Here is a 21,506-nt window from a genome sequence, read left to right on the forward strand (position 1 = left end):
TTCATTCCCCAACGTGCCTGCAGGTTTTCCTCTGACACAATCACCCCACACAACAAGCTGCCCCATGAATGCCAACTGGGAGCAGCCCAGGCATGGGCATCGCGTGCAGAGTTCTGCCTCAGGACAAGCTGAGGGCTAGAGGCAGGCAGAGAGGTCGGGTCTTGACCTCCTGGAGGCCGCGGCTCTAAGCAGCCTGCTATGATCCTGTGCCCCTTCCAGCTGCCCTCTGGGGCCAGAGGCTGAGTGCTGAGCTGGCTTAAATGTGTGTGCATAGGTATTCATCAACTGAATGGGGGGATCTGCAGGGGCTGTACTCTAAGATGTTAGCCACAGTTCTTGGGATGGGACTTAAGCTGAGCTTAATTTTGTCTTTTCTGTATGTATGTTTCCAATTGTCCACAGTGACCACTTGTTCCCTTTGTAGTTTTGGTTAAGAGCAACAATGTAGCCCTGTGTGGTGGCGTGTGCCTTTAATCCCAGCACTAGGGAGGTAGAGGAATGCAGGTTTCTATGAGATCAAGGCCAGCCTGGCCTAATTTGTGAGTTCCAGGACAGCCAGGGCTGTGTAGAGAAATTCTGTCTCCTCTTCCTTCTCTTCCTTATCTTCCTCCTCTTCCTCCTCCTCCTCAGTAGCATAATGCAATGACCAAAAGATACAGAATCCATGAATTCTTAGGAAGACGCTTGAGGCATTGGCAACCAGAGTCTGGGTCTGTGAGTCCTTGTCTCAAAAGATACACATACCCATCTATACCTAACTGTATATACACATACCCATTTATACCTAACTGTATAAAGTTATAAAGTTAAAAATGAATACATAAAAGCAGAGGGTACTTCCATAACTATATATATATATATATGTATATATATCAGTTATATATTATATAAATTATAATTATATTATTTATATTATACATATTACATATACATATAATATAATATGTACTAATAAATTCATATTTTATATTTTAAACATATTTAAATATTATATAAGCATATGTATTATTTATATTTTATATATTAAAAATATTTTTTTATATATGTAAATACACTGTAGCTGTCTTCAGACACACCAGAAGAGGAATCAGATCCCATTACAGATGGTTGTGAGTCACCATTGTGCTTTCTGGAAATTGAACTCAGGACCTCTGGAAGAGCAGTCAGGGCTCTTAACCACTGAGCCATCTCTCCAGCCCTCCATGACAATTTTAACTCAGTCCTCATGGAGAACTTGTGAGAGAGGGTCAGTAGGTTCTTATCCCTGAGGAAGAGGAGGTCCAGGGAGCTTGGACCCAGGCATCTAGCTGAGAATTAGCAGCCGCTACCCAGCGATAGCAGAAACAGCATTGTAACTGTCTTCAGAGAGAAAGATGGAGGCCCACTGGAGCCCAGCTCCCTCTACTCCCTCCACAGTCTCTCCTGACTGGGTTCATCCATGGCGGGGAGGCCCAACAGGGCATCCAAGGGCACACCTGCGGCTGAAATGCCAAACTTCTAAAGAAAAGCTGCTTTATTTCTGGAGGTCTTCAGAGCCACCCACACCTTACTACCAATCCCCATCTTCCACCCACCACTGGGATACCAAAGAAGAGTTCAAAGTCACAGCCATAGCAGTCTCAGATGAAGGCTCCATTAATCTCTTCTGAGCGAAAGCCACCAGACTCTTGAAATGATTTCAAAACCAGTAACTGACTTAGTCCTTTGTGGGAGCCATAGTGAAACTTGGCACCCACTCCCTTCTGTGTTTGCCATGTCTCTGTTCCCCATGCACTGTGATTTCTGAGAGACCAGTGACCCTGGGCACCCACTGCTGTGTCACTGATAGTAAGGACTTTGGACACTGGCGAGCTGCTCCCATTTGCCAGAAAGGAAACTCAGGCTCCTAGAAACTGAGGAACTTGGTCAAGGTCTCACCACGAAAAAGCATCTGAGCTGGGCTCTGGGTGGGCTGCTGACGCTGACGCTGACCCCAGCCATGGCTCCCACTCCTGAAGAGTCGTTTCTAAAGCATTTGTTTCATGAGAGAGGCACATAGGGACAACTGTGGCCAAATAATGAGGACAGTGGGGTAGAAAGAGCAGCTGAGTCTGGTGAGGACATATATGTTTTATATATATATATATATATATATATATATATATACATATATATATATATCCATACACACATACATACATGTGTATGTGTGTGTGCATGTATATATGTTTGTATGCCTATATATATATTTGTGTATATATGTGTATATGTATACATGTGTATGTTTGCGCATATGTCTATAAATCGCACCAAGAGTTTCCCTATGTGTAGCTCAGACTGTGTGACACGTGACCAGCCACCCCTGCCTTCCCAGCCACATAGAGTGGGTACATATGTGTATATATGCCTAGCCAAGCATCCAGTTCCAGACTTCCTTGCGTACACTTCACCCCCAAACATGATGGAATGCAGCGGTCACTGTTCCTCACAATGTGCCTGGTACCCGTGGGGTGCTCTCCTGGTGGTGCCGTCTAGCTTCACTCACTGTGGTGGTGGGGAGGCCAGCTGGGGTCTTTCTCTAAAGCAGATTTTTTTTCACGCCCGTCCTACTGACATTTAGGATGAGGCAAATCCCTGTGGAGGACTAGCCATTGTCAGATGCTGAACCTACATCCCTAACTTCTGCACACAAGCTCTCAACAGCAAACCCAACTATCTCCACTGTGGCCGAGTGTTCCCCCAGGGAAGTATTGTCCTTTGAAGACAGCTGGGATGTAGGGAATGCTGCAGAGGTGACCTGTCATTGCTATCAGTGATCTGGTCTTCTTATTGACTAACCCAGGCTCCCTGTGAGAGCAGATGGGGTCTTAACAGCAAGAGTGCATAAGACTCAGACCACACAGTCGAGCCCAGAATCACGGATAGGAAGATGTACCACTGGGCCGCATCACTGTATCCCTTGCCAGTGGTCAGCATGGCCAGGGTGCACAGGGACCAGGAGGAAGACAGAGCTACCTCAAGATGATACCCCTTTGTAAAAGTACAGGGCTTTTCTGTGCCCTCCCTTGTGCCCGAATAACGACACAGAGACCTTTGTATTAATTATAAGCTTTAGGCACTATAGCTATTAGAACCTGACAGTGCTAGCCTGGACTACTTCCCAGACATCTCTGGTCCTGGCACTTCCTTCTTCATCCGTGTCCAGACAGTGACTCCCCTGGTCCCCACCTGATACCCTCTACCCAGAAGTCCCGCCTTTTCCTTTCCTACCTAGCTATAGGCTGTTCAGCTCTTTATTTGGCCAGTAAGATGGTACTGGAGAACAATGTTTACAGAATACTAAGTTAGGAGATTCATAGTAACACCAGAGTCTGGACTGCCACTGGATCTCTGGATACAGATATCAGCATCTGAATACACAGTGCACAAAAGCATCCTCCGGGACCCTGTGAGTTGTCATTTGCACAGTGTGGCAAAGGGTTGTTCTTAGTGATCCCAGGTTTGGCTTGGCTCTGTGAACGCCAGACACAGAGTATGGGGGTCTGGTTGTACAGTCACGGATGGGAAGAGTGGGAAGGGAACTCTCCTTGATTGGTGGTCCTTCAGTACTAGAAACATTCAGATTTTAAACATTCAAATGGGATGGAATACATTACAGCCCTTGACTGTATTGGTTCCCAAAAACCGTCTATGGGGAGGGGAAGGCCAGTGCTCAGACTCTTGGAGTTCAGTTGCTTAATTTAATTTGTCTCACTTGCTGTCTAGGGCAGTCACAGACAAACCCTGCCACTCGGGCTCTGATGGGCTGCTCTTCATGTAGAATGTTCAGATCACATGCTCTGGAAAATGACATAGAACTGGCATTCCAAGAAGACACCAGAGCCCCAGAGAAGCTAGGGTGGGGCAGCCCTGGGAGTGGCCACTTCCTCCCGTCATATTCCACAGTCTGGAAGGCAGTAGATCTGGAGTCAGGGGCCAGACATTAAAACATGAAAGAAAGGGAATCAGGCTCAGCGAATGAGAAGTTGCCACCATGAAAACACAGCACTACGAGATGTTCCTAGAATACCCCTCCCCACTGTGAACTACGGTCCCTGAGAGAAGCGGCATCCGTAAAAATTGTACAGACTCACTCACTGGTTAGAGTATTCTGGTTGTGGAGACTTAAAACGTTGTGGCTCCAAAGCCAAAATCATCTGGGGCTGTCTTTAGTTCCCCTAACAACCCCACATCCCACACCCACACCTGCCCTTGCTGGAACTCACCTACCTGTTATCCGCATCAGTGTTATTTGGTAAATGTATTGATCTGTGACTATATGTGTTCTGTGACCATAAAGGTTCGTGTAGGGCTGAGGATATATGACTCAGTTGGTAAAGTGTCTGCCTACCATGTATGAAGCCCTGGGTTCAGTCCCCACCATCACATTACACTTCCTGCATGCACACCCAGCACATGAGAGGTGGAGACTGGAGGAGTTTAAAGTTATCCTCAGCTACATAGTGAGTTCAGAGACAGCCTGGGCTATATGAGATCCTGCCTCCCCCAAACAAACAAAACATGTTCATGTAACCACATCCATGGTAGAACAGGTCACTTAGGACAAACTGAATCCATGTTCTGGGGCTGTGGCCACTCATATTTGGCTCATATTTGGAGAGATCTGTGCTGTGGACCAACACCACCAGCTCCCTTTGGGGCCCTGTGTGTGGAGAGCCATGGGATCGCATCTGGCTGTGCCCAGAAGCGCCCAGAGTCTTCACTGATGTCAGTTAACTGGCCCTGTGGTTAAACCCTGCGTGTTCCTTCCTATGACCACCTAGTCTGCTCACAGCACTTTCCCAAGTGCTTTGCACCGGGGCCTGGGCTGGCTTTGCGGAGAACAGTGTAGCTGGGAGGAGTTCCGGGAGGAACCGTTCCCTTGTTAGTTCTTCTAGCCCCTGCTGAAGCTCCAGAGCCCAGCCCTGTCTTTGCTCCCTTCTTCTGGTTCTGCCTTTCCATCACAGTGCCCTCTGACCCCTTTCTTCTTGGTTTAGCCCACTAACACCTGACCCTTCACTTCCATTCCTGCATTTCCAGGTCCCAGCACCACAACCCACTCCAGCCCTCCTCCCAGGCATCCAGTCAACTCACAACCTGTAGCCTGTTCTTAAGGCGTAGACATGAACAAGTGGCTCCCAGTCCATCTCTGCATTCATAAACTGAAGATGATGACATGTTCCCAAGAGAGCCCCCTGGGATCCTCAGGAGCCCTACATCTTATGGCTCCCCAAATGCAAGGCCACCCTGTGAAGATCCTCAACGCTGTGGGTTTGTTCTGGTAAAGTGTAGCAGTAATTTGTTAACCATTCTGGCTCCTGGTGGGTTGCACACCTGCCCACCCAGGAGCTTTTTGGATATGAAAATGAAAGACACATGCGTCGGTTAATTTTTGACGTGTCGTGACTAGCTCAAAGGCTGAGCCCTCCTGGACCTTCCCCTGCTAGCACACATTTTCCTCCGGTATTGCTGGCTTAATGCCCTCCAATTCTATATTTTATCTTTGTTGCCCTGCTCATTCTGGGCAGCCCCCTAGTCTTTGCTGCCTAAGAGGCTCCTGGGGCTGCATTCTTTCTCACCTACATTTCAGATGATTTTCCTTCTGCAGCTCTAAATCTGATCCTTCTCCCTCCAAATCATGGAGATTCTCCTTCTCCTTCCTCCCATTTCCTAGCCTGTGCAGATCCAAAGGTCCCACCTCAGTTTACCTACCCAGCCATTGGCTGTTGGCTCTTTATTGATTGATCAAAAACCAATTGGGGACAAGAACCTTCAGCGGTTTGGACAGGCAGATTTCCATTTGGGGGGCTGGACTAATTCAAAGCAATAGGACCAATCCCCAACAGTGAAGTGTCTTCCGGTCAGCTTCACGTCTACTTTCCCCTTTAGGGACCAGCCAGAAAGAATGGGTTGCTTTCTTCCACACTCCACCCTACAGTTTCCTCCTCCTTGGAATTTCATCTCCAGGCCCTTGCTGGAGCTGCTTCCTCGTTCTAAATGTCATCTTGCTGTTTTCATGGATGTGAGCTCTCCCTCTCTGCTCAAAACATCACAGGATTCCAGCTCTCCTCAGTACCCTTTGCCCTTCTGAATTCTTGACATTCTCCTTGGCCACATGCCCTGTGTCGTAATTCCAGGGTTGTAAATTAGAGTGTCACACACCAGCACAGAAACTGCAAATCTCTGCACAGAGCTCTGCAGCACAGCTACAGGGGGGCAGCTTCCCAGCTGGCCCTTGTGCCTCTGTGTGAATGCAGCTGTGCCCCAGTGCTTAGCGCTTGGGTCTTCCAGCCCCCACCTTCTTGGTGAATTCACCACCTCTAGCTTTCTGTCAGCAGGAGCTACAGGGGCTGCTGTAGCCCAAGCCCCTCCAGAGCTCACTCACCCTCCACCACCTACTGGCTCCTACATCATAGGAATGTCTGAGACCATCTTCCTAGGTTGTAGGTTGAAGGCCAAATCCTTAGTCTTTCCTCCTACGGCTGTGCTGCCATTGCTTAGGCCGCACACCTAGAGACACAGCTGACTTCTGTTTCTCTCATGCCGGCATCCCTTCAACCTGCAAACGGATTTGGACACTTGCCCCTCTTGCCATTCTGCTGTGATCCACAGCCAGCCGTTGCCTGCTTTGTCCTGTTGTCCTTAATGTCTCTTTGCCTCCTTGTGTACTCCTGCCTCCTCTGTAATTCAAGGAGCTAACTCAGCAGCCCCACTCTTCTGGGAAGTCAGCGGCGGCCGCTCCTCAGCCCATAGCCTTCTTCTGATGGTATCATGCCCTAATTCTGAGTAGGAATTGGTGCCCTCACAATGGCCTGTGTAGCTCCTAACACAGCGGTGTCTGCTCACTGCAACCAGCTGCAGTGGCCTAAAGGACTCCAGGTGTACCCCACTTTCAGGCTTGGGCAATGGCTTCCTCTCTGCTTGGAACATGTTTCTAAGGACCTGCATGGCACAGGTGCACAGCACAGATGCATGGCACATCTACACAGAACAGGTGCATGGCACAGGTGCACAGCACAGGTGCATGGCACAGGTGGACAGCACAGGTGCATGGCACAGCTGCATCTGTGGTTTTGTTCAGTAGGGTCTTCCTAGCATCCCCACCCTTTTTTTGTCCTTTCTTTTTGTCTGTGACACTTACCCCAGATGAACATGCTATATACTTTTTATTATTGTCTTTCTGATAAAATGCGAGCTCCTGGGAGGGTGGGTTTTTATCTGACACATTGTGGGTGCCTAGTAACTGTAAGGGAAGGAATGAATAGGAGAGAATGGTTTGGACATGCCTGAGTCAGCTTTCCTGGGAGCAGGGGCATGCTTATCCATGTGTCAAACTGGACACCAGGGGATAGCTGGGGAAAGCGTGCTTCAGACCATGAGCTCAGCCTGCTGGTCCCCTGCCTGATGCTCAGGCCCAGCCCCAGGAAGAGCATCCCAAACAGCAGAGCACACTGATGTTGGACTCCTAGTATGTCAGACAGTCTGCCTTGTAACCCTCTTGCTGCTCACAGTCGGAGTTACTACATTCTGACAGAATCTCCAGGCTCCTGAGATATAAATTTAGAAAAAGGAATGAGGTGTGAGGAGTGGGTATTTTTAGCCTTGCTGGTTTGGTTCCTCAGTACATGTGCGTGTAGAAAACTTTGTCTGTATTTAGTATTAAATCAGGAAGTAAGAGGACTGAGTGGTGGGTCAGCTTCTCTGGAGGTGGCTGCGTGAGCCGGTTGCCACACAGGGTTAGGCCAGAGCAAGTTCTCAGGAAATGGCTCTGCAGAGTCATCCAGGGCTCAGCAGTAAGAGCCTTAGGCCCTCCTGTTCCCTTTCCTCCGTCTGCCAGAGGCGCCAGTGAAAGTAGAAGGGCCCCTCTGGGCAGGTCGTGGGCAGTCAGACTCTCAGTGAGGGAAGGTGGGCTAAAAGCTCTCACACTGTTGACTGCCACGCAAGCTCCCGGGGCCGGTGAGGGTGGGGGGCTGAGAGGAGGGACAGGATATGGATCTGTCACACTAGGGAGCTGCCCATGACAGTGATATGAGGTCTTCCTTCCCCTTTGGAAGTTGAAGGTGGAGAAGAAGAAAACTCAGGAGGGCAAGAGTCATATTTGCTTAGAAATGACAGCATGGTGTGGGTACCACAGAGAGTGGTAGGAAGCAGCCTGGCTGGTAGTACATTCTAGGAGATGATCCCTGCTATGGTTAGAACTAAAACCTCCACTGTAAAGTACTCTGAAAGAGCATGTGGAGCTGGGTCATGAGAGCTTGGTCCTCCTCATGAACAGATTAGCCCATCCGTGGGTTCACATGTCTGTCAGCTTCCTTCCACCTATTTTTGTTCATGATTCAGTCAGGGTTTCTATTCCTGCACAAACATCATGACCAAGAAGCAAGTTGGGAAGAAAAGGGTTTATTCAGCTTACACATTCACATTGATGTTTATCACCAAAGGAAGTCAGAACTGGAACTCACACAGGGCAGAAACTTGGAGACAGGAGCTGATGCAGAGGCCATGGAGGGATGTTACTTACTGGCTTGCTTCCCCTGCCTTGCTCAGCTTGGTTTCTTATAGAACCCAGGACTACCAGCCCAAGGGATGGCACCACCCACAAGGGGCCCTCCCACCCTTGATCACTAACTGAGAAAATGCCTTACAGCTGGATTGCATGGAGCCATTTCCTCAAGGGAGGCTCCTTTCTCTGTGTCAAGTTGACACAAAACCAGTCAGGACAGTGTCTGAGGCTCCGTTGCCTTTGGGCTGTGATGAGGCAGAGCATTGGGGGTGAGCATGGTGGGGTGGAGCAGCTCACCTCAGAGCAGCTGAGAAGCAGAAGGCAGCGAGAAGGGCTGGGCTGCTACCAACTCCTTTGAAAGCATGCCCAGAGTGGCCAGACAACCTCCCCATTAGGTCTCACCTCTTAAAGGGCTAACCCAATAGCACTGTGAGCTGGGGACCAAGCTTTTCAGATATGGGCTTTCATGGAACATTTATCTAAACCATAACAATGAATTCCCCCTTACAATAGGTCTGTTTAAAAGCCAGTTTGAAGCTTTCTCGGATGCCCCATTTTACCATGTGATGCCCTAGGCCACCTAGAATGCTATAGAGCAATGATTCTCAACCTGTGAGTTGTGACCCCTTCAGGGTCACCTAAGGTCATTGGAAAACATAAGATTACATGGAAACATAACATTACAATTCATAACAGTATTAAAACTACAGTTATGAGGTAGCACCAGAAATGATTTTATGGCTGGGGGTCACAACTATATTAAACGGTGGCAGCGTTAGGAAGGTTGAGAATCACTGCTCTAGTGAGGGCCTTACCAGCAATGAGAACCTCAGAAGACGGAGAAAGCCAACCGTGAGCTTCCCAGCCTTCAGAGCTGTGAGCTAAGCAAACTCTCTCCTTATAGAATACCAGACTCTGGTATTTTGTTGCAGCAACAGAAATCAGATGAACACAAGGCTCACAGGTGGGGTCGCCATAGAATGAGAGAGAAAGAGAAGTCTTGGTGGTGACTTCTGGGATTCGGGAGACCAACTCAGTAACTGGATTCCCTGCAAATGGGTTTGTAAGACGAGGCAAACAGGGAAAGCAGACCGGCAGGCCCGTCAACAAGGCGTAAGCTGTGAAGCCACTGACTCCACACACAGCCGTCGGAAGCCTGAGAAGTTGCAAAACAGGGTGGATTTTGTTTTGTTTTTCAAAATGATTTCAGACTACACTGGCTAGTTTCATGTCGACTTGACGTAAACTCAAGTCACCTGAGAGGAGGGAACCTAAATTGAGAAAAGATCAGGTTGTAGGAAAGCTTACGGGACATTTTCTTAACTGGTTACTGATGGAGTAGAGCCCAGCCCATTGTGAGTGGTGCCATCCCTGGGCTGGCGGTCCTGGGCTCTGTAAGAAAGCAGGCTGGGCAAGCCATGAGGAGCAAGTCAGTAAGCAGCGCCCCCTCTATAGTCTCTGCATCAGCTCCTGCCTCCAGGTTCCTGCTCTGTTTGAGTTCCAGTCCTGACTTCCTTCAGTGATGAACAGTGCTCTGGAAGTGTAAGCTGAATATACCCTTTCCTCCCCAGCTTGCTTTTGGTCATAGTGTTTCCTCACAGCAATGATGGCCTTAACTAGGACACAGGCCTGGGCAAGTGTGGTATGAACAATTCCCAGATAGTTTTCTTCACGTTTCCCCAACACTGTACACGAGAGCAGTCACCAATACCAGGAAATTAACTACCAACTTACATCAGATGTTGTACATTGTACATACATCCCATTTCTGCCCCGCTGGTGTCTGGGTCTGGCCTGGGAGCCCAGCAGGCATCACCAGGGCATTCGACCTCTATGTCTCTGTGGTCTCTGGACTGAGAGGACTCCACAAGTGCCATTTGATTATAGAATGAATGTCTTTTTTGTTGCTGTATTGTTGCTGTTTTTGTTTGATTGCTTGGTTCATTGGTTTTGTTTGTTTTTGTTTTTGTTTTTGTTTTTGTTTTTGTTTTATCAAGGCAGGGTTTCTCTGTATGGCAGCCCTGGCTGTCCTGCAACTCTCTCTGTAGACCACATTGGTCTTGAACTTGAAGTTCCGACTGCCTCTGCCTCTGAAGTGCTGGAAATAAAGGCGTGTGTCACCACGGCCTGGATTTTTTTTTTTTTTTTGTAGAATGTCGTTAGATTTGTGTTTGGCTGACGACTGCCCACTTTGGACACTTTTTTGGCTAGAACATCAGAGTTTATGTTGATCCATCCCAGATTCTCCAGGCAAGAGAATATGTGTCAGATTACCACTATGGTAACTGGTCACCTGGTTCAGGTGGTGTCCACCAAGCCTTTCCACTCCAAGGTCACCACCTTCCCTTGCTATATTAAGTGTCTCATGAGGAGACACTGACATTCTGACATTGTATTTCCTCCCACAGATGTTTGTTTCCATTGATGCCTCTTACCTAAAATAATCACCACTGTGCTTGTCAAGGGGTGGACCTGTGTTTCCACCATGTTCCTATACACAGCAAGATCCTTTCTGTCTCATTCACTCATTCATTCACCCACACACTCACCAATTCACATACAGTGATCTCTGGTGTCTACAGGAAACAGAGGTGTCCCAGAGAGAATACTGAAGTCCCTGGAGCCTCCAAACTCCTCATGTGAAATAGTCTGGCATTTGAATATAACCCACGTGCCCTACACTTCACAGCCTTTCTGTGGCACTTCTTGTAGAGAGACTCTCTTGTGCACTGTGTGGAAGCATCGTCTGTCAATAAAAAGCTGATGGCCAGTCAGGTGAGGCAGGATTAGAAGGTGGGACATCCAGCAGGAAGACAGGGACTCTGGGATAGAGCAGGAGGTGGAGAGATTTGCCCCAACTCTGAGGAAGTCGGCCATATGAATCTTGTGTCAGACATAGACTAGAATAAACAGATTATATAAGTTACAAGCTAGTTGCTGAACAAGCTAACACTTATGACCTAGGCGTATATTCATAAATAATTAAGTCTCAGAGTAATTGAACAAAGAGGTTAGGTTGAAAAGCTCGCAGTTACAACTTATGCCTAATGCAGCATAAATGCTGTGTAAATAGTTGGTGGATATGTTGTTTAAAGAATGAAGCCTGTTCAGTACAGATGGAATTCTGAAGTAGTTTAGGTGTGCGGCTGTGAGACCCACAGGTAGAGAGAGGCAGGTGCTGCTTACCTGTATCAGTGATGTGAATTGTTTTATCTGAACCGTTAGAATAATGTACTGGGGTGTTTGTTGTGGTCACTCAAACTGTCTGATCCCTTCCCGTATTTATAGAGGCTCCAGTCCATGCCTGGCTTCCCCTTTGCTTTAGGGCCATGGGCAGGGTCACAGTGTGGTAGGATTGGGTGGCAGGGCCCTTCTATTCCTGCCTGGAATGGAAAAGAAAAAAGAGAAAGGAGCTGAGGTCCCAATACCCCACCCAAAGACATGCCCCCAGTGACAAGAAGACCTCTCTCTAGGCCCCACCTCTTAAAGGTTCTACAACCTTCCATGGGCGCCACTCTAGGGAGCAAGGCTTTACCACATTATCCAAATGATGAATCAATTGACTAGTTTGTTCATATATAACCTAAAGAAAACCTGAAGTGGATGGGCCAGGGCTTGTGTAGTGGCTCTACACCATGTGTCCCCATTCCCAGGCTCCTACTACCCTCTGTACTGCCACACTTAGGATGTGGTGTGTCTTCTATTGTCAAGATTGTCATATGGTCATGGCACTGCCACAACTCCAGTCATCATATCCTCATTATAGACCAGAAAATGAAAATAGTGGGCAAAGCTGCATGTCGGCTGAGCCTCCTTGAAGTGCTCTCTCAGAAGCCCCTTGAAGTGCTCCCTTAGAAACCCCCTGAGCAGTGTCTGCTTCTATCTCAGTGATCTAGGAGCATCCTACCTGCAAGTTAGTCTGGGAAATGTAGTTTCTTGGCTGGGAACGCTGCTCCCTGACGTGAACAATGGGCATCTCTAATAAGGAGAGCGGATGGGTAGATGAGGGTGGTTATGAGATGGAGCGTGTCTAGGGTAGTATGGCCGGAGACTATCACAGCTGAAATAATGGAGCTTATGGATGAGACAGGTGCCCATAGAATTCACTTACCACAGGCCACTCCCCTTATTTTTTTTAAAGATTTATTTATTTATTACATGTATACTGTAGCTGTCTTCAGACACTCCAGAAGAGGGAGTCAGATCTCATTACGGGTGGTTGTGAGCCACCATATGGTTGCTGGGATTTGAACTTCGGACCTTCGGAAGAGCAGTCGGGTGCTCTTACCCACTGAGCCATCTCACCAGCCCAGCCACTCCCCTTATTAAAGTGCTATGCAATCCGGGAAGGGGCGGCTAATTGTGAAGGCGTGATTCCAGTTTCCAGTTTGGAGAAAAAGAAAATGAAACCTAAAGCCATCCAGTAACTCACCTGGGATCACCCATGGAGTCCTGATTTCACTATCTCAATATGCCAGGCTTCTGCTTGCCTGCAGACCTCATCTACCCAGCTTGGCCTGTTTCAAAGAGAGAAGCTCTCAGCGGTGCTCAAAACACTCTCATGACCTGCCCCGAGTCTCCTCAGGACAGTCTCAATAGCGCAGAGTGGCAATTTATAAACAAAGACCTTACTTAAGGATTCATTCTGAAAATAACTTAATCTATTTTATACCTTTAAAAAAATCACATGTCAAGTTAAAAGAAAATGAAAGGGGACATTTTCAGAGGTCGAGAGCCTTTTTATTGGAGACCCCAGATGCAGGGCAGGGCAGGGAACCCGAGGGTGGGGCAGCAAAACAGGCCCTTACTTGGGAGCCTCCGTCTGGGAGGCTCTGGGGAATGGAGGCCGACTTGAGGAGCGAGCTGCTTGTCCTTGTGGCCAGCAGCAGAACTCTGGTTGTCCTGTGGCTGGGATCATATCCTTACCAAAGGGCCATCATAAGAAAGGTCGGTGTATCCCCAGCCCACTACCACACACATGTATGTCCTGAGAGTGGAGAAAAGCCTGGAGTCTCAGGGATTAGACTGCTCTATCTATGGCCGGACAGCGGCTGTGACGGAGCGCCCCCATGGGGCAGCATCTGGGACTGCATGTAGAGGGACTGACAGATGTTTTCCAGTTGAGCCCAGACTTCAGCGCAGTGTCCAGTGTGACAAGCACAGCGATGAATGTGACCCAACACAAAACCACAGGCTTACTTAAGACCTTATGAGGGACTTTTGTCATCCTGTTTTGTGATTCAACTGTGTAGTTCTGAGCATAAACTGTAGATGACAACACCACATTGCAATATCAAAAGGTTGATCACGACTGGCAGGTGACCTGAGTCAAGGAGTGTATGTAAACCCCTGACTTCTGAGTCCTAACATAGTGCCATAACTGGTGTGGTGACATATGCCAGTAATGCCAGCACTTGGGACACTGAGGCAGTAGGATTGCTGTGAGTTCAAAGCCAGTCTAGACTGTGCAGGAAGTTTAAGGCCATATAGAACTTGGGCCCTATAGCCAGACGCTGTTTCAGAAAACAAAACGTATTTTACTGCGACTGTTTGTGGTAGATAATGATGTCATTATTAATGGCGTATTCCAATAAATACAGAAAGAGTGGGCTGGAGGGGGGAGGGCTGAACAGTCATTTCTGTTTCAAGATAAACTAGAGCCATCCTTGATATCTGGTGGTGCTTAGAATGTTAAACTATGAAATGGAAGGACTCGTGTGCTCCAGTGCTGTCTGAGCAGGTGCGGAGCTCTGAACCCTGCACCTTGCTTTGACAGACAGGTGAGAAGTGGGAACACAGCCAAGGGCCAGCAAAGTGGCTCAGTGAGGAAAGGCTCTTGCTGCCAAGTCTAGTGATCCAAGTTCAGTCTTTGGGACTCATATGGGGGGAAGAAAGGTGCAACTTTCGTAAGGTATCCTCCTGCCTTTACACACACACACACACACAGGTAATTTTTTTTTTCAAAGAAGAAAAACAAAACCCCAGCAGATCCATTGGAAGTGTCACATGGGAGTTTCCTGGACAACTGAAAATTTACTTTTTAAATTTATAGATTTGCTTTTTAAAGTGTTAAGCTTAGCCAGGCGTGGTGGTGCGAGCCTTTTATCCCAGCACTCTGGAGTCAGAAGCGGGGGGATCTCTATAAGCTCCAGGCCAGCCTGGTCTTCCAAGTAGGACCCTGTCTACACAGCAGCCATAGTACTCTCTAGCCGTCAAGCTCAGAGGAGGTGTTCCTACGTGTGTGGCTCCTTCCTGCCTCTTGTGCAGCATTTTTCTGGCGTCATCTCTAATGCCCCCGAGCCTACCTGACCTGGGTGCCATCTTGGTTTTCTGTTTTTATTTTGTTTTTATGATTTTCCTCACTCTCCAGTGTTTATGTTGCACTTTGCCGAAGGACTTCTCACCCAGACATTTGGTTTGGCTTGGTTTTGGGTTTTTGAGACAGGATTTCTCTGGCTGTCCTGTAACTCGCTACATAGGCCAGGCTGGCCTGGAACTCAGAGAGATCGCCTGCCTCTGACTCCCAAGTGCGGGGATTAAAAGTGTGTGCCACTATGCCTGCTGTCTTACCACTTCTAATCAGCTCTGGGGTTGAGACCAAACAGGAAAGCTCGAAGCCAGTCTCAGGGACAAAGGAAGCTGTCACCACATACTGGTGTTGCATTGTCCCTTTCAAAGCTACCATTCATTTTCTCAGCCATTCTGTGAGACAGAAATTTCTGTCTTTATTTATAAATCAGGGACCAAGGCTCAGAGAGTCTGGACAGCCTGTCTGAAGCCACACAGCAAAGGGCAGGCCCACCTCCTGGTTCTGATCCCAGTTCTTGTTCTGAATTTTTGCTCTTAAACAAAAACTTTGCAGAGGGAAAAGATCCTGTCAGTCTCATGAGTGAAGGGTTTCCTCATGATGCCACACACGGTTCCTGTCTGTGCTCAGCTCTGGTTGGAATCCCAGCTCAGTGGAGAGCCCCTCCCCTCATATGACAAGGGCACTCAAGCCAGGTCATGTGATTACCTTTGCCCACGAGCAGGCATTTCTCCATGTGACATCACACAACGGTTGAGGCTTGCCCAGGTGCTTCATGGCCTCCCGGGGCTGATGCGGAAGTTGGATTTCTCTGGGTGACATCACACTCCGGTTGCTGACTGCCCAGGTGCTTCATGGCCTCCCGGGGCTCACGCGGAAGTTGCATCATATCTGATGCTTGGCTTTTAAGTTGTTTGTCTTTGGTTAATATTAAGCTGGAACGGGGTCAGGGAAAGTTGTCAAGGCAACCGGACAGCAAATACACTTGCTATAACCCTCGGGTGAATCATTTCATAGGCCTGCAGAAGGCCAGGGCTGGGCCTCCATGTAGAAGAGACTGAGTCTGGTACAGTGACGCATCCCCCCCCCCCCGCCCCAAGCGCTGGCCACTTAACCTGCTTTAGTGCATGGCCTTCTCAGCTCTTAACCCAAGGAGAAGGAGGCAAGAGACCCATTCTCCAAGCCACAGGCCAGCTGGGCTTGTGACAGAGCACATTTCCCCCTGGCTCTGGACTGTCTCAAACCTTTGTGTGCACAGAATTCCCTAGAAGGTTCAAGAAGACAGAGCTTGGTGACCCCCACGGCACCTGACTTTACCATTTGGTAGGTCTGGGGTGGGGTCAGAGAGGTCACATGTCTAGTAATTTCTCAGGTGATGTAACCTATGAGCTCAACTTGTCGACTGCTGTCTGTGTGCCCTCCCTCACCATTCCTGATGACTGGCACTTGTGATGGGCGGAGGCAAGGCGAGGAGTAGCCTCTGGTGAGGTTCTAATCTATTGAGGGTCTTCGGCTCTAGAACTCTCCTTTTCAGCCAGTTCATTGAGTGTGAACTTGGGCAATCACCAACCTTCCCTCTGAGTTGTACCATCACATGAATAGAGATGAAAGCTTCTGACACCAGCTGCTCAGTACTTGAAAGACTAACCCTCTCTCTGCCTAGCCCCCTCCAGCAACCCCCTCCAACAACCCCCTCCACGCAAGCAGACATACACACTACATGTGCGCATACACATGTAGAATCATTAGCTATGAAGCCAGAGAAACTCACTGGTTGCAACCCAAGTGTGACGAAGATTTGTGTCACTGAACATGGAGAAGGAGGGCAGAGCCGTCCTGCAGGATGGGAGGATTCCATCTGAGGAGAGGAGGGGCGTAAAGGCCGCAGTGTGCCTGCAGAGTGGAGGGCGGAGATTGTCACCTGCCAGAGGTCTAAGGATGAATGCTAAATGACTGAGAGGTGGGGAGGGCTGAGAGAGGGTGGGGGAGTGTGTGTAGGGTGGGTGGTGAGAGGATATCCAGAAGGTGGCTACAGTGGTCATGGCAGGAGGTCCAGAGTGGTGGCTGTGGGAAAGCATAGGAAAGGTGTGAGCTGCCACCCGCTGTCCCTCCTACACTGGCGGTAGCCCAGGCATTAAGAATGGCTTGAAATGTGGACTGAGGTTGATATTTTAGGGAAGAGAAGGTATTTGGTGAGTGTGTACAGTGAGGAGCTTGGATAGGCCCCTGATTAATTAGAGAAGCCTCGGACATCTGTGGAAGCTGTGGAACATCCCACAGTGTATATCGTATTGGACCACTACATTGTATAATAAATGTGCACAATTGTTACTTACCAATTAATAGTGATAAAAGATGTCCAAGCTATTGCCTTCCCAGAGCTCTTAGAATGCATGGTGAGATGTTTACTGTTACAGTTTATATGTATGTGTCTTAGCCAGGGTTTCTATTCCTGCACAAACATCATGACCAAGAAGCAAGTTGGGGAGGAAAGGGTTTATTCAGCTTACAATTCCATATCACCAAGGAAGTCAGGACTGGAACTCAAGCAGGTCAGGAAGCAGGAGCTGATGCAGAGGCCATGGAGGGATGTTCCTTACTGGCTTGCTTGAGTTCCAGTCTTGACTTCCTTGGTGATGAACAGCTGTATGGAAGTGTAAGCTAAATAAACCCTTTCCTCCCCAACTTGCTTCTTGGTCATGATGTTTGTGCAGGAATAGAAACCCTGACTAAGACAGTATGTCTTTCTGCACAAGTGTAGTACACTGTGTCTGTGCCTGCTGCTTATGGAATTCAGAAAAGGATCTTGAATCCCCTTGAGCTGGAGTTATGCATGGTTGTAGACCTCCATGGGGTTGCTGGCAATGGAACACAGGTCCTCTGCAAGAGCAGCAGGTGCTCTTAGCTGCTGAGTTTCTTTTCAGCCCTAAGATGATTTGTTTTAAACATCAACTTGACCCAACCTAGAATCACCTAGGAAGAGAGTCCTGAGTGAGGAATTTTCTAGATCAGGTTGGCCTGTGGGACATCTGTGGGAGATTGTCTTGACTGTTAGGTGAGGTGGGAAGATCTGCCCAAGTGTGGGAGACACCATTTCTCAGGCTGGACCCTGCACTGTGTGACAGAACTGTCCAAGAGTGGGCTGGAGCGATGGCTCAGCAGTTAGGAGTATTGTCTGCACTTGCAGAGGACGTGGGAACCAGGCTTGAGTGAGTACAGAAAAATACACACAGGCAAAACCCTCATCGTAATAAAATAATAAGTTAGAAGAGGGACGGCAAACAAGCGTGTTCTCCGTGCTCTGCACTGTGGGTGTCGGTTTCTGCCCTGACTTCCCAGAAATGGCGGACTGTCACCTGGATTGTAATCCAGATAAACACTCCCCTGACTTGCTTCTGGGCATGGTGTCGCAGCCTGGGATGAAGACAAGGGAAGACTGAGGGTGAAGATTTAGGACCAGAAAGCATCAGGCAGAGAAGGCCACGGCCAGGGCGGCCCTAGCTGTCACCGGGTAAGCCTGTAGCCCTTGAGAATGGCACTGCACTCAGTTCAGGCTTGTTGGGGAGTGGAGAGTTCAGACTCACTACACAGAACCCTGCCTCCTCCCAGATTGCACAGCAGCTCTGCACTGTGTCCCTGGCTCCCTGACAGGACTTTCCCACGAGTGTCCTGCTCTGGAGCTTCTGAGCACAGGCTCCAGCAGTCCTGCCCTTTCCTGTCCACTCTCCATAGATCCAGGATAGGATCCACACAGGGGAACCCACTGGGTCCTTGGGTCCCCTGGATGGGATTCTTTAGATCACATTCTTGTAAGAAATCCTCCCTAGTGAACTTTGGGTAAGATGTGACCGGCAGACTTGTGACTCCCCATCCTTTTGAGTTTAGATAAACTCTGGCTGTTTACCTAGCCAGCTTGCTCCAAGCCCGTGAGATACCCGGAATTCTGGGTAATGGAACAGGAAAAGATTGCTGTGATCCAGACCTGCCCAAGCCCACCTGTCCAGAGGCTCCCTGTTACCCAGTGTTTTCTAGTTCCCATGGTGACCAAAAGCACAGAGCAGGGTTGTTATTGTTCCTGGAAGAAAAGGGAAGGGCCGAGTTTGAAACTGACATCCATCTGCCAGTGGGCAGCTGAGTCACCCTGCCATGGCCTGGCGCATCTATAGAGTCACTTCCCCATGGTCTAAGGCTCCCACTGGCTTCTCCTCCTCAGCAAGAGCTAGTCCTCTGCCCATGTCAGTAAACAAGCACCTGAGACCAGTCCTTGTGTGCTGAGCAGAGCCCTCAGCCCTAGGCATGGCTAGCAGAGTGGGGAAGGACATTACTGACAGACCAACACTCTGCTTCCAGGGCGTAGGAGCTGGTGGGCAGGTACAGACTCTGTCCTTGTATCACAGGGTCACAGATGGTTTCTAGGGCCTCCTTCACTCTGCCTATCTGACCTTGGCCACCGTTCTGCCTCAGCAGAAGAAACAGAATTACCTCGTCACTTTCTGGTATCTGGTCTGCACCAGAAGACCAGGGGCCACCTCCAGATAACACTGATACATGGACTTGGGATTAAGTTTTCCAACACATTTTCCTCTGGGATGGCGGGACATTCAGACCACGGCCATCTCCTTCTGTCACTGCATGGAATGAAGAGCCTTCACTTCACAGACATGGAAGAGAATAGAACAAAAGATTCCACAGATCAACTCAGGGTGGTGTCAACAAGAGACAGCAATGAGGCGGAACACCCGGGGTGCTGCTAACTCTAGCTCTCAGGCTGTGCTGGCCACTGTCTTTCCCTACCAGAGGAAAGTTCTGACGGGCAGACACAGTCACTGCACTAGTGGGTGCTCACCGTGACAGATCGAGACAACTGTGTGGTATGCACTCCGGGTTTCAGTCTTCCAGGACATCTAACCAACCTGGGTTTTCTGGGCCATGGGGACCCAGGCCATTTTCTATGCTGACCCCTGCCTACGCTGTTGTCCCCTACAGAGCTGGTCTGAAGCAGAGTCCTCTTCCCCGTGCATGAAGACCAAGAAGGGTGCTCATAGAACCGGTTCAGTAGGTGAGGTGTTTATCTGTCAACGCTACAAAGAACAGGGCCCAGAAGGCTTTTCGGGGAGCCACAATCAGTTCCTTGGTCTCTGCTGTGTGCGTGTGTGTACTTGTGTGTGTTGTATATGTGTCGTATGTATATACACATAGACATGCTACATGGATACATTATCAGATTTTAGTTTTATGTGTATATGTACAATATATGTGCAGTGCCCAAGAAAGCCAGAAGAGGGTGTTTGTGAGCTGCCATTTAGGTTTTGAGACTCAAACCTGAATTCTCTTAACCACCCTCCTGAGCCCCAGGTAGCGCATTCTCATCCTAGCATTTAGCATCAAATGTCTCATAGCTGTGGGTGGGGCTTAATTAGCCCTCTAAGTCTCACAGGTGAGCGGACTAGGTCCCAGAGTCAGTGCAGCAAGAGAGTTTTGACAATTAGCTGACAACCTAAGCATCCAATGAGGAAATCTATCCTGCCTGCCTCTCTTTCCTTCCTGAGTCCCACCAGGCTGCCCATAGCTAAACCCAAAGAAGGCTAGTGTGCCAGAGCCAAGGCCCGAAGGGAGAGCATCTGTCACACACGTGGTACTCAGGTTGCCACCCAGAGTCTTGGTTAGTGACACTTAAAAATCTGCATCCCAGCTGGGCCTGGTGGTGAATGCCGAGGCAGGTGGATCTCTCTGAGTTCAGGGGTAGCCTGGTCTACATAGTGAATTTCAGTACACCTACAGCTATGTAGAGAGACCCTGTCTCAAAATAACCTCCTGTGCCTCAGGCATGTGGGTGACACTGACTGGGAGAGCCTCAGGCATGTGGGTGACACTGACTGGGAGAGCCTCAGGCATGTGGGTGACACTGGCTGGGAGAGCCTCAGGCATGTGGGTGACACTGGCTGGGAGAGCCTCAGGCATGTGGGTGACACTGGCTGGGAGAAACCCAGAGCTTTCCATGTCCCCAGGCCAGCATGATGCTGTGCCCTCTAGACACGCTCCTTTGACAACGCTGACAGTCAACCTCACCAGCTGCCCTGGTCTGTCAGGACGTGGGATACGGGTCAGAGCACAGTGACAGAGGGGCCTATGTGGGTGAGAGGAACAAAGAGGCCTGTGGTCACGACGCCCACATACAGTCGCCTGGACTCCTCAGGGACAAAGGGCAGAGTTCTAATTTGGGCTCGCAGTGGGAGCAGGAGAGACCATGTTCTTGTTTTCTACACACTTGTGGTGGGCTTGCTCAGCCCTTGCATTCGGCCTGTTCTGGGTTCCCATGAAACTGTCTCTAACCTCATGTTCACAGCCCACACAGCTGACCCCTGAGGCCATCATGGCTTGGTCACATGCACACTCCTGAACAGTGTGGCCAGGATCCTGACACCATGGCTGGGCCCTACTATGTGCCTGGTTAAGAATCTTAGATGGTCTCCTTCATCAGGTGGCCCGTCCACCATGCTCCCTGACAGCCGGGCTGGTCCCCAGTGGGGATGGAAGTCTATGGTGCTCTCTGACAGCAGGCTGGTCCCTGTCCACCGTGCTCCCTGACAGCCAGGCTCAGTTCTCAGAGCAGACTGTCCCTGAAAGGAAGCTAATTTCTTCAGATGATTCCAAAGAGACAAGGGGACAATAAACCAG

The 21,506-nt window shown here is 49.2% G+C and overlaps 1 long non-coding RNA gene across 1 annotated transcript; it reads right to left on the reverse strand.

Moving 5' to 3' along the window:
* Positions 1–8,402: 8,402 nt before the first annotated feature.
* LOC115031728 (uncharacterized) lies at positions 8,403–15,676 on the reverse strand. Its single transcript, XR_003837377.2, has 4 exons — positions 15,537–15,676; positions 12,954–13,038; positions 11,708–11,904; positions 8,403–11,421 (listed from the first exon to the last, which is right to left on the reverse strand). It is a non-coding gene; the product is annotated as an uncharacterized LOC115031728 (long non-coding RNA).
* Between the last annotated feature and the right edge of the window lie 5,830 nt (positions 15,677–21,506).

The sequence above is a fragment of the Mus caroli genome, unplaced genomic scaffold (genome assembly GCF_978045245.1).
Source record: "Mus caroli unplaced genomic scaffold, Mus_caroli_1 scaffold_1, whole genome shotgun sequence".
Lineage (NCBI taxonomy): Eukaryota > Metazoa > Chordata > Mammalia > Rodentia > Muridae > Mus > Mus caroli.